A 12785-nucleotide genomic window follows, 5' to 3' on the forward strand; every position below is an offset into this window, starting at 1 on the left:
TACAGGAAATGTGTTGAGCTGAAGGAATAAATGCAGTATTGGTTTCACAGTTGAGTCTAAAAAGGCAGTGGACACCCCTTGCACTAACTCTTCGCCACAGTAACGCCACATCAAAACTATACTGGGTTATGAAGTTATTTATCCTGTAAAATTCCTGTATTTGACCCATATTGGGGTAGTGTAGACACACACACACACACACACTTTTATTTAAATTCTTTATTTGTAGTTCGTTTTCCTATGAATTACATTCTGTTCCCCTTTGTTATACACATATCAAACCAAAGACAATTGAACCGATTACATATTTCATTTATTATTCAAATAAAAGGACTCCCTTTCCATCTCTCTCACTCTCAAGCATATCAGAATGTGAAAAAGTCTCTGCAGCAGCACACTAAAGTCAAATAACGGTGGATTAAGACTCCCAGCCCTGAAAAAACCTGTCCACTCTCACTCTATGTTCAACTTTTTAATCTTCACAAAACATACAATATACCAGGTTCAGGTTCAAATGTCATTGTAAAAAATTCAATACAACATCTGATATCTGACATGTTTGGTCTAGTCAGATAAGTTCTAATGGGGAGACAGCACTCAACGAATCTCCTATAGAAATATGGGGTTAGTTTGTAACACAAACATGGCAATCGTCTACACATATTCCGCCCCTTCCACCACCAGAAGTTGCCACGTGAATACATCGTGCCAATCTTGTGGTATGTTGTGAATACATCGTGCCAATGATGTGGTATGTTGCGAATGCATCATGCCAATGATGTGGTATGTGATGTGGTATGTTGTGAATACATCATGCCAAACATGTGTTGTGTTGTGATCTTGCAGCTGGAGCGAGGTTGGTGTGTCGTTATTCGTGAAGCATTGCGCACGCGCAGTTCTACCTGAAATAGATGCCCGATAAGTGTCCAAAAGTGTGGCAATATGGCTGCTGAGTGGAGGGGCTTGCCTAAAAATACTTTGGTCTTGATTGTGTAGTTCAGTGGTTCTCAAACTGTGGTATGGGTACCACTGGTGGTACGTGGACTCCTTCTAGAGGTACTCCAGGAGTCTCCAAGATTCTTTTCATAAATGACAATCACTTTGTAAGGACTGAAAAATCAAATCATGGTCACCACTGAAAGGGGAGAAATCAGCACAAACAAAGCGTGCTTCTCACATGGACAAATAGAGTAAAGTGTTATATTATTACAAACTTGTATAATCTGATTACATTTATTTAATAATTTGTATCTCAAGTAAATTACCAACTAACTAGTTTATCAGCTATGGCAGAGCATTTGTGTCATTTGTCTTTTGCAATCATATGTGCTAAAATCACTGTTACAAACAGTGCAGTGTGCAAGACTAGGCCTATCACTATTTTTTAGTCTTATGAGACAAGGGTAGCCTACACTTTGAAATGGGTCTTACATTTTCCTTTTTTTGAGGCACTGACTGACTGCTATGACGCTCCTGTTCCTATACACTTAACAAAGCCCGCCTACACTGAAAACTGATTGGTTGATTTAGCGAAACAGGCCAATCAGGATGCTCTCTGTCTTGGATGCGGTCAGGCACACACGCACCACCCCTCTCTCTCCCGTCGTGTGCGCCCTACACTCAGATGCACACGCGGTCTCGCATGCGCGCTCTTGATCGCTGACTCTAGATTCCGGGAGATTTTATCTAATTTGCAGGCGTCAAGGAGCCGCTATCAATATGCGGGAGACTCCCGGAACTTCCGGGACACTGGGATGTCTGCCTACAGGATATTGGTCACTTGGTGTGAAAACATAGGTGTGAGGTTCATGCAGACTATAGTGTATTTCTTAGTCCACAACTATGCACAGATACATTAGATTGTAATAAAACCATGATCAGACTGCCCACATTACAAGTATTAATTCAAGAACAAACATGGATGTACTAATCACAACATACATTTACAGACCAGTACAGTATGATAATTAGGTTGTCCTTGCACCCTGGGTAGTTAGGAATGTCCTTTGATAGAGATGGGCCTTTGATAGAGAGAAGACAATAGAGAGCAACAAGTACCCACACAGATATAAATTAACTGCAAAAGGCATTCGGTTATGAAAATGTCTTTTCTGTTTCAAGAACGCAAAAAAGTTGGCAAAAAGACTGGGCTTAAAACTTCATATTATATCAAAATATATATAATTCAAAATCCCTAACCACTGAAGTTACATTTAAATTATTTTTTGTCTTTCATGAAAAAGTAGGCCTATATTTGTTTTTATATCAGCCAATAGAAGCCAATAGGCCTACTAGGCTAGTACTGTATGGAGTATTAGCAAATGGTTGAGAAGCTAAGCTGTGATGGCAAGCAAAGGAAAAGGTAGCAAACATGATGGATCAAAAACATTCATGTATTAGAAAGAACTGTGGTTAATATGTCGAGCAGAAACTGAAGTTGGTGACAATGAGCCCAGCACAAGTGAAGCTTCCATGGCACCTGCCAGCAACAAACGATGCAAAACAGTATGTACAATATGCAATATGTGAAATTGGAAATAAAATACAATATGGAGATATGTAGTAAAGTACAATATGGAGAGCCAATTGTTTTCTGAGGTGTGTTTCTGATTGTGAAAAGTTTGACAACCACTGGTGGATACTTGAATAGAAACTGATCACGCAGAATGAAGGGAAGGAACACACATCCACACACACACACAAATACAAAAAATACACAAACGCACTAACACACACACAGGAACAAACACTCACACTAAAAATACAAAAATACACACACACACACACACACACACACACGCTCTAAACACACACACACACAGGAACCATACATCCACACACTAAACACACACACGGAAACCAAGGGAGCAGCAAATGAAGGGGGATCAGCAAAGATGAAGATGCAATGCAAAAGCAAGAGAAGAAACACGCACCACACACACACACACACACACACACACACACACACACAAACACAAACACATACAAACTCCCACACACAGAGGAGTGTGTGGCTCTCCTCTCCTGCAGGATTAGGAGATTATGTTATCTAGCACAGGGACACTGAGGAGTCAGGCCAAACCCTAAACCCAGGATAGAGGGGCTCAGTGAATGTGGAGTGGAACGTGTGCAGGTGGGTGAGTGTGTTAGAGGAGACGCTGTAGAAGGACAGAGTGCCTGCTGACCAGTCCAGGTACACTCCTACTCTGCTGGAGCGGGAGGAGGGGGCAGGTATGACAGTCTCCTTATTATTGTGCTAGGCATAGTAACTGGTGCGAGAGCACAACAGTCTCCAGGACGTGTCATTATGTCCAAACCCGCTGCTTTCCTTTTCATTACGTCCAAACCCCCATTCGTCTTTCTCCCCTTTCCTCTGCACGCTTTTATAGGCCACTGCTATATTAACCACACCACCACTCCACTCAGCCTCCCAGTAGCAGCGTCCAGACTGACCCTCTCTACACAGCACCTGAGGGTAGAAGGAGTCAAATCTCTCTGGGTGATCAGGATACGGCTGCTCCTTACTCACACGTGTCACCTTTCTGTTTCCCTCAGAGAGAGCGAGAAATCTTTGTGCTGTGTTCGGGTCCAGTGTGAGCTCACAGGCATCTGCACACAAAAGGAGAGGAGAGAACATCCTCTTTAGAACATGGGGTAGGAAAGGACATGTTAACAACACACACACACACGCACACAAACACACGGGCACACACACACACACACACACAGCCACACACACTGTGATGTCACGAGAGCCTGGAGGGGCGCTACATTCCCCTGAGATGGCTGCAACCAGGGTAGGAATTTCACGGCGGCCACGACGGCCATGGCCGTCATAGCCCCTTGCATTGGCCGTGGCGCCCTTTGAAAATCAGAGTTTACAGACCCACGGTGGCCTTGGTGGCCCCTTCTTTAAATATTCTGCTGCGTCCTACTAATAGCGATATATATTTTAGCCTATGGCCTGTCAAAACAATCTTAGCATTCACAGTGCAAATTACGCAGTGGAGAAAGTGACAGGCAAGAAAGAAAGTCGCGTCCAAATTCACCCATTCTTCTCCAGTTGAACTACTTTCGCCAAAGTAGCCTGCTCATCACACAGACATAACAAATTATCACATGAAGAGCTTTCTCAGTTTTTAAACAATGTTGGCCGCTAATTGCTGTGGTGAACGGTTCGCGAGAAAAGTGAATATCATTTCAATTTTCTACTGAAGGTTTTGCGTCCATCTCCCTACCCATTCATCTCTGTGGAATACTTCACAAACCCTTCGTTTAACATATGACAAACCATATCAGAATAAACAGCAGACCTTACCGAACAGAAAGGTGTAAAGCAGCCCCCTGTACAGTTAGCCGTTCCAGAGTAATCTAGTTTTGAATTTGCAGTAAATTTCGACATGCATGGATGTCTCCAAACTTGGGATTAAAGTTTTACATTGTGTTTAAATTGTTCCACATTATTTCATAACGGGCCAAATACAAAATAAATATTATAAATGTCGCCTAGATATCGGTAAATCAGAGGACAGCTGACTAAGAGTTTGTGAAAGTAGTCTTAATGATCACAAAATGCTAAGCATGCATCTAGGCTATTTTGAGTTTCTAAAAGCTGAGCTGTGCTTAAATTGTTCAATACATGATTTCATAACAGGCCAAATATAAAATAAATGTTAAATATAGCCTAGATATCGGTAGATATTAGATGATCAGATGATTTACAGTTATATGTAATATGTCATGTTTCATGTTTTTGTAATGTTTCATACAGTGATGCAGGTCTACTGCAGTGAATACAACTTTGATCATTTTTATAGCCTACTACTGCATTAACTTTGGCCTTGGTGTCCTGACATGTGGCCTTTGTGCCCCCCACCAAATATGCCCAACTGAAAGCCAAGTGGCCTTGCCCCCAGAATGGTGAAATTCCAAGCCTGGCTGCAACCAAGAACAGCTATGGCTCCATCTGCTGGTGGAGTCGGGAACTCCACCCTCAATACACAACATTCCAACACACCTGAGACTTATCAGGGCCTGATGAGCTGAAGGGCTTTATGATGTTTTTTAAACAAAGTTCGGGAGGAGCCTTAGGGATGATTGACAGCAATTAACTCGCCCACTGCAGCCGCAAGGTATTTAAGCCGAACACCTTTTCCTTATGTCACACGCTCCGGCGTTCGCGAAATCAGTCTGAGTATTGTTTCTCACAGACAAGACAGCTTCCACGGAACTGGAGATCCACGCCTCTTCCAGCGATCTGGACGACAACCTCGTCCCGCCAACACCCGACACCCAGGGCCCTCCGTCGACGAAAATAATCCTATTAGTTCCCCTCGCCACCAGATAGGGAACCCAGGACACAGGATCGCAGAAGGCGCTCCTCTCCTGCCCCCGTCCGGGGCAGCATCTCCCGCTCAGCAGCTTCATCTCGCGGCAGCACCAGCAAGGCGATGACCCCATCCACTGGACAGTGGCAGCATCCATGGCCACGCTGCTCCTGCGGCTTCCTTCTTCGCATCTCGGATCTGACCCCCACTTTTGAGGCGGCCCGGTGGCGACCCGGCGTGCTACTCCTCCACCCCTCTTTTCCCTCCCCCCAATTCTGGCCCAGCATTCAAAATTCTGTCGTTTCCCGAGTTCACCGTAGCTTTCACAAACTACACTGAAGTCATTTGTTCAGTTTTCCCCAGCCGACGTGAAGAGCTAAATGATTATCTAGCCATCATAGCTGGCCTAGCCGTGTCCTATGGGGGAGCCCACTTCTACACGTACCACCAGCAGTTTTCAGCAAAATGCGCCGCCAGAGTCAGCCTCTGGAACTGGGGCGCGCTCGACATGGAGCTCCATAATCGCGGTTGAGTGTCCTCTAGTCAGCCCTGATCATCAACTTCCCAGCACCAGCTCCAGAGCCCCTAAGTCCTCATCCTATGTTCCCCGCATCCCCGATGCTGCGGCCGGAGAAGCCAGGGAAGAGGACGAGCGCTTCTGGAAAGGTCGAGAAATCTGCCGAAGATTTAACTTTTCTCAGTGCCGTCAATCCTCCTACCATTACCTTCATGTATGCAGCTACTGCGCTGGCGCCCATGCCAAGTCGGTCTGTTCCGCAGCAATATAAATAAAAAGTTTAAAAAGTACCTCTCTACTCCAATTGTTGTTCCTGCTCTCCGTTCAGAACTCCAGTCCAATCCAAATAGGGGATTTTGCGACTATCTGACGGCTTGATGCACGGGTTCCACCCAGGCGTCTTAGCAAGACCTACAGAGTCTTTTGTTTGTAAAAACGTACAATCCGCTATTAAAGATCTGGAGGTGGTCACTTCACTTCTAAGCAAAGAGGTCGAATCTGGCTTTATGATCGGTCCGTTCACTAAGCCTCCATTCCCAGTCTACAGGATCAATCCCATAGGCGTAGCCACGCGCAAATACTCGAGGAAAAAGAGGTTAACTATTGACCTATCAGCCCCGCACAATAGCAGCAATCCTAGCATTAACAGCCTAAATCCCCTAGAAGAGTCCTACCACACTACCACTCTGTTGATGACGCTATCACTCTGATCAAAAAGGCAGGTAGACATTGTTGGTTAGCTAAAGCGGACATGACCTTAGCCTTCAAAGTCATGCCCATCAATCTCGAATTCTGGCACCTCTTCGGAGTCAAATGGCCTAAGAAATACTATTTCGCAGTTCGCCTCACTTTTGGCTGCCGCAGCAGTCCTAAAGTTTTCGACACACTATCAGAAGCCCTGTGCTGGATTCTCCAGAATAACTATAAGCTCCCATTTCTCGTCCATCTTTCTCGTAGTTATCCCCCAATCCTACCCACAGGCCCTAGGCATTTCTACGCTAACTGACGTGTTAAAAAAACTGGGAGTCCCACTCTCAGATGAGAAGACACGCGGTCCCTCATCCAGACTCCATTGCCAGCTGCTGCTTCTGCTTTGCACTGCTTGAAGTCTGATTATAACTTCACAATACTCACTATTCAAAATAAAGACAATGGGTAGCCTATATTTGGGGTTTATTTAGATACCGTCACTTACCGTCACATAATGTCACTTGGACAGATCGACAGAATATTTTTTTTCCTCCGCCGACAACCTGACCTGCACTGACACAGATGGCCTAGGTTTTTCTAACTTGTAGGCCTATGCTTGATTTTTTTTAACTATCTGCTTTGCTTATGAATGAAGTTGTAGGCTAGCCTACTTTCCTTAGTTCAATGTGCTTGTTGAACGATGCTGGCAAATGTGTTCCTGTTAGTTTCCCTGTCATCATGTCTTGTCTTGTTGACACTGGTTCTAAAATCTCAGACGAAGTGCTGCAGGCAGCTGCCTTCCAATGACGCTGTCTGAGTTGTTAGATCTATAGAACATCTACTTCCGTGTAATAACATGAGCTGATACTAAATAGGCCAGTCATTACTTTTATAATCATGGGGCAACGCTTTGGGCGAACGCAATGTAATTCAAAAAGTGCCGTGCAAAGTGTGTCTAGGGGAAAATGAATAAACAAAACAAAATGCGACGAAGACGGAGGGAGCTCCCAGCACAGGGCTACATGACCAACGAGGGCTCTCTCCAAGCTCTCCCCATCGGAGCAAGCCACAAATGAGCGATAAGGCCAAGAGAGCGTTCATGGGAAACACGGCCTTCTTATAGTCCAGCCCATTAACTACTGAGCGCCACCCCTGCACTCAGCACCCTGCAGGAGACAGACAGGCAACACATAGAATAAAGGGGTGGAGCCCCAAGAAGAGTCAACAGGGTCGTAACATAGCTTAAATCACGTAAAACTACCGCCCACTGACCAATCAATTATCTTGAAAAACAAAGTTCTCACGTGTAGGATTCTGTCATATATCTTACAGGTGGGGCCGCCTCTACACACATTTTGGATATCGTATGCGCTTTAATAGTGTTGTACATGCAAATATACCACTATGGACGTGCATAGTAGTGATGTTACCCACGAACCCCTGCTTGGTGTATGAAGACATGAACCAATTTGGGTGAAGCTTTGTATCGCAGCTTGATTAGTTTTGTGATAATCCATTGATCAGTGGCGTCCAAAGCCGTTTTTCACACACCTGCTGATTGACTGCTTTGAAATTTAATTCAAAGCATTCAAGTTGCGCGACACGGGGCGTGCAGTTGGGGGTTGTTGAAGAAGGAGAGCCAACAGAGTCAAAAGTGCTGCTGACACAAATGCTTTTAACCCGAGCCTCTAGCTCCATTGTCAGCACACTCTACTAAGATGCGTCTTTTTCGCGGGTTTGGGTCCAGGCGTGTGCAGGACTGAATCGCGCAATTTTTAACACAACACAGATTGGTCTAGGCTACATACTCAATATAATCACAGAAATGTGTGTGTAATGTGCTATACCTAATATACTACCTTTATTGTTTTTGTAGAGAAGGCAATTCCATTTGTATTTATGCAGGGTACAAAATAGGCTTACTTAGGCCTATTTTGACATTATTTATTTATCCATTCATTCATGCTCAACATTTATTCATCTTCGACTCAAAGACATTCAGGGCTGTATTTTGGGCACCTGCGCATGGCGTAAAGTTCGTTATTTACCCGCGCAAAGTTTAATTCGGTATTTTGCACGTTTATTTTTTAAACATTGCGCCCAGGGGTGTGGCATTAACAACCTAGGGATGGGACTAGCGCGTTGTCTAAAAATCGCTATCATACACCACCTAAACCTGGTCAGAAGTCAATGGCGAGTGGTTCATATGCTATTTTAAAAGCGCATGTCAACAGTCATATTGGCAGGTGCACGCACCATCCTTCTATCATTCATGAGCATACACCAGCGCGCACATCCATGCAAAGCATTACAAATTACCGCGATTACAATGGGAAACATAATTAGAATAAAGATATTACGGAATACTGTACATCTCATGATGAGTAGTTATTCATCATCATTTGCAAATTGGTAATGACGGTTAAAAGTGATTAGGGGAGAGGCGAGAGACACGTATGGAGCACAGCTGAAGACGCACTGTCAGGAGATATAAGCAACTCCTCTGCAGGATTTTTTTTTGTCATTTGAGCAACATTAGGGTAAGTGTTGCTTTTTCCAGCCTATGTTTTCAGTGGTAACCCATTGTCAGTCAATAGTGAAAGTAACTGCATTACATTACATTACATTACATTTGGCTGACGCTTTTTAACCAAAGCGACTAACAACATGGTAAACAGTAAGTTTTTAGAACAATTCTCACAATTTTTAGGACAGTTTAAAAAAAAACATTAGAGTACAGTAAGAATAAGTGCGTCGGTGAGTGCTGTTTTAACAGTTACTTGTCAGTTTAAAAGCGGCTGGTGAGTGCTAGGATCAGTAAGACTTGTTGTAAGTGTTGCTATGAGTAGGTATTCTCTAAAGAGCTGGGTCTTCAGGAGTTTTTTGAAAGTGGAAAAGGATGTCCCTGCCCTTGTAGGAACTGGCAGTGTGCTCCACCAACGAGGAACAACAGATGAGAAAAGTTTGGATTGGCTTGAGCGTGCCGGTGGTAGAGCCTGGCGTGGATTAGATCAGAAGGCCGCTGTGATCTGGAGGTAGTGTAAGTCTGTATGAGGGCATTCAAGTAGGTGGGAGCAGAACCGGAGACTACTTTGTAGGCAAGCGTTAGAGACTTGAATTTGGATCGCGGGCCGCCATAGGTAGCCAGTGTAGCTGGATGAGCAGCGGGGTAACATGTGCCCTTTGGGTTGGTTGTAGACCAGGCTGGCGCCCGGCGTTCTGGATCATCTGAAGTGGTTTCACTCGCGCAGGCTGGGAGACCTGTCAGGAGAACATTACAGTAGTGAGTGCAACTGCATATAACTGTCTTGTCGTTGACTGACTCCTTGGTGAGATTAGTTTCACTTTGCCAATGAGTTCAAATAATAAACGAAGTGCAAATCGCGTGAAAGGCTATGCTAGGTTTTAGTAATGCATGGTTTAAGAATGACTATTCCATACGGTCTGCATAAAGCAGCCTCCTTTAAATGCGCCGTTAAATGCCAAAATACCGATGCATTTATTTGACATATCCTGAAGTTCGCCGTTAAAGGAATGACAGATGTCATTCTCATTGGTTTAAAATGATGTTCGCCCCCAAACACAACCATATGACTGATTAAAAATTCTAGGAACACTTTGTTTGCCATAATAGGCTCCACGTTTGATCTTGAAACCCCTCCCAATGTGAACTGGACATCCAACCAAAATTGAATAGACTTTGATGAGTGACGATGCACTTTAGAATGTCATCATAGGGCCCTCAATGTCTGAAACATTTTGTGACGCAATGCTTAACTCCTTCCTTAACTTTCACCAGCAGAGGTCCTCATAGATTTTGAGTACTGTGGACAAATGTAGGCCTCACTTGCTATCTCTCTGACTCACTGGTGATCAGAGGTAGCCATGAAGCACATGATCTCCATATTCAAGTATAAATAGGCCTACAAGCAATTCTGAAAGGTCAAAGTATCATTTCAAATTATTCAATACATTTAAACTAGGTACAATGCTCAAACCCAGTGCTGATGGCAGATACAGTGAGAGGGTATGTGTCTAGCAGTCTGGCTGTGCAGGATGACGATGGGGTGTCTGCACCTGATGAGACCAGGCTACGGGGTAGACTCAGGAATTCTGAAACATTGGCTAGCCTGGATTACTTGCTCAGCATCTGTCTCTGGAGCAATCTGTTCAGCTTTCTGCTTTAATTAGGAAGTATTTGTGTTTATTTGGTGATGTTCCAACTCGTACACACCTCATCGAGCATGATATCGATGTAGGCGATTCCCAGCCAATCCGACAGCGCTTTTACAGGGTATCTGACGAAAAAAGACGTGTGATGGAGGATGGAGTTAATTAAATGCTTGAAAATAACATTGCTCAGCCTTCTTCTTCTAGTTGGGCGTCGCCCTGTCTGCTGGTTGGAAAATCTGATGGGAGCCCCAGATTCTGCACAGATTACCGTAAGGTCAATTTGCTTACAAAACCTGATGCATACCCCCTTCCTCGTATGGAGGATTGTGTAGATCAGATAGGGGCAGCTGAGTTTGTTAGCAAATTTGACTTACTCAAAGGCTACTGGCAGGTCCCCTTTGACTGCCAGAGCCAGAGATTTCTTCCTTTATTACACCTTCGGTTTGTTTTTAGGTATTCAGTTATGAGTTTTGGCTTGCGGAGCGGTCCGGCAAGCGTTCAGCGTTTAATGGTTTATGGTAGTGTCGGTCTCAAAGGGATGTGCTGTGTGCTTGGGCGATGTAGTGGTCCACAGTGACACTTGGGAAGTACACTTGGAGCGTGATGCGGCAGCTGTTTGACCACTTGCGTGCAGCAAATTTGACAGTGAACTTGGCGAAGTCTTTGAGGTTAAGCCAGGGCCACCTGTCACCTATCTCCGGCAGGCAAGTTGGTCAGGACAGGTCGTCGGTGAGCCAAAGGTTGCAGCTATCGAGCAGTACCCTGTGCCTGTTACTAGAAAGGAGCTCATCGCGGTTTCTGGGGTTGGTAGGGTACTACCGCGGTTTTCTGCAAGAACTTCTCAACTGTGGTAGCACCCTGACAGATCTGTTAAAAGCCAAGTCCAAATACATCTGGTCTGTGTCATGTCAGCAAGCTTTGACAATGTGAAGGTCTCTTGTGTGTGTCTCCTGTTCTAGCAGCTCCCTGTCTGGATAAGCCGTTTACACTGCAGGTGCGATGCTAGCGGCGTTGGTGCTGGAGCAGTGTTGTTTCAGACTGATGGTGGGGTGTAGGCATCCGTGTAAGCTATTTTCCGAAAATGTAATTCTTATCAGTTGCACTACTCTGTTATTGAAAAAAAAACACTTTTCTTTGGTGTGGGCGTTACAACACTTTGATGTTTATGTTGATTCTGGTGTTCCTTTGGTGGTCTACAGGACCATAATCGATCACTTTTCTGCATTCTTTGTCTTGCCCCAACCGAAGACTAATGCGATGTTTTACAGCCATACTGCCTGGAGATCCGACATATTAAAGGCACCCAAAACATTGTAGCCCGATGCTCTGTCAAGGGCAGCCTGTCCTTGAGGTTATTTTCTAATGTTTAAAGTCCTCTGTCTCTCTCTCCTCCTGCTCTTAAACTGCTTCTTCAGGTACGGGGTTGCTGGGTAGTTGGGTGGAGATGGTAGGGTGGCTCTGTGGAATCCCATCCCAGGGGTTGGTGAGTTGCAACCAAATAAATGTCAAGTAGTATAATTAACTATTAATGTCAGGTGGTATAAACTAGGTAAATGCCAGGTAGTATAATATTATTTATTGTAGTTTTGAGTAATGTTTCACATGATCAGGGTTGGGTATTGTTCACCCTTGTGTGTTGTGTTTCCACGAGTGCCCAGTGGAACCTGCTCTTATGGGAGGGGTATGTCCGGCCCCTCTACCATGGGTGCCTGATGCCATGGCCATTGCCCTGTCTTACTGCGGGGTCCACCGGGGCACTAGGTGTCCCTATCTTGTCTTGTGTGTCTTACAGGCTTCCTGATTGTTACACCTGGGCCCGGTGTTCCTTTATAGGCTAGCCTGTGGGAGTGTCCGGTCTCGTCCCGCTCACTTCGCCTGTGAGAGCTGTCTGGGTGGCTTGACTGCAGCAGGCCCAAGTGTTGGCTGAGGCGTCTTCTGCTTTTGTTTTGTTACTTTCTTTTTTGTAAAGACCTTTTTTGTAAATAAATTATTATCTTATTAACGCTAACCCCTCGAGTTGTCTCCATATTTGCCATGGTCTTGAGCCAGATCGTGACAATAGCAGCATCAAACAATTA

The 12785-nt window shown here is 44.7% G+C and overlaps 1 pseudogene; it reads right to left on the reverse strand.

Moving 5' to 3' along the window:
* Positions 1-2820: 2820 nt before the first annotated feature.
* LOC125297503 overlaps positions 2821-12785 on the reverse strand; it is a 59952-nt pseudogene continuing 49987 nt past the window's right edge.

The sequence above is a fragment of the Alosa alosa genome, chromosome 7 (genome assembly GCF_017589495.1).
Source record: "Alosa alosa isolate M-15738 ecotype Scorff River chromosome 7, AALO_Geno_1.1, whole genome shotgun sequence".
NCBI lineage: Eukaryota > Metazoa > Chordata > Actinopteri > Clupeiformes > Clupeidae > Alosa > Alosa alosa.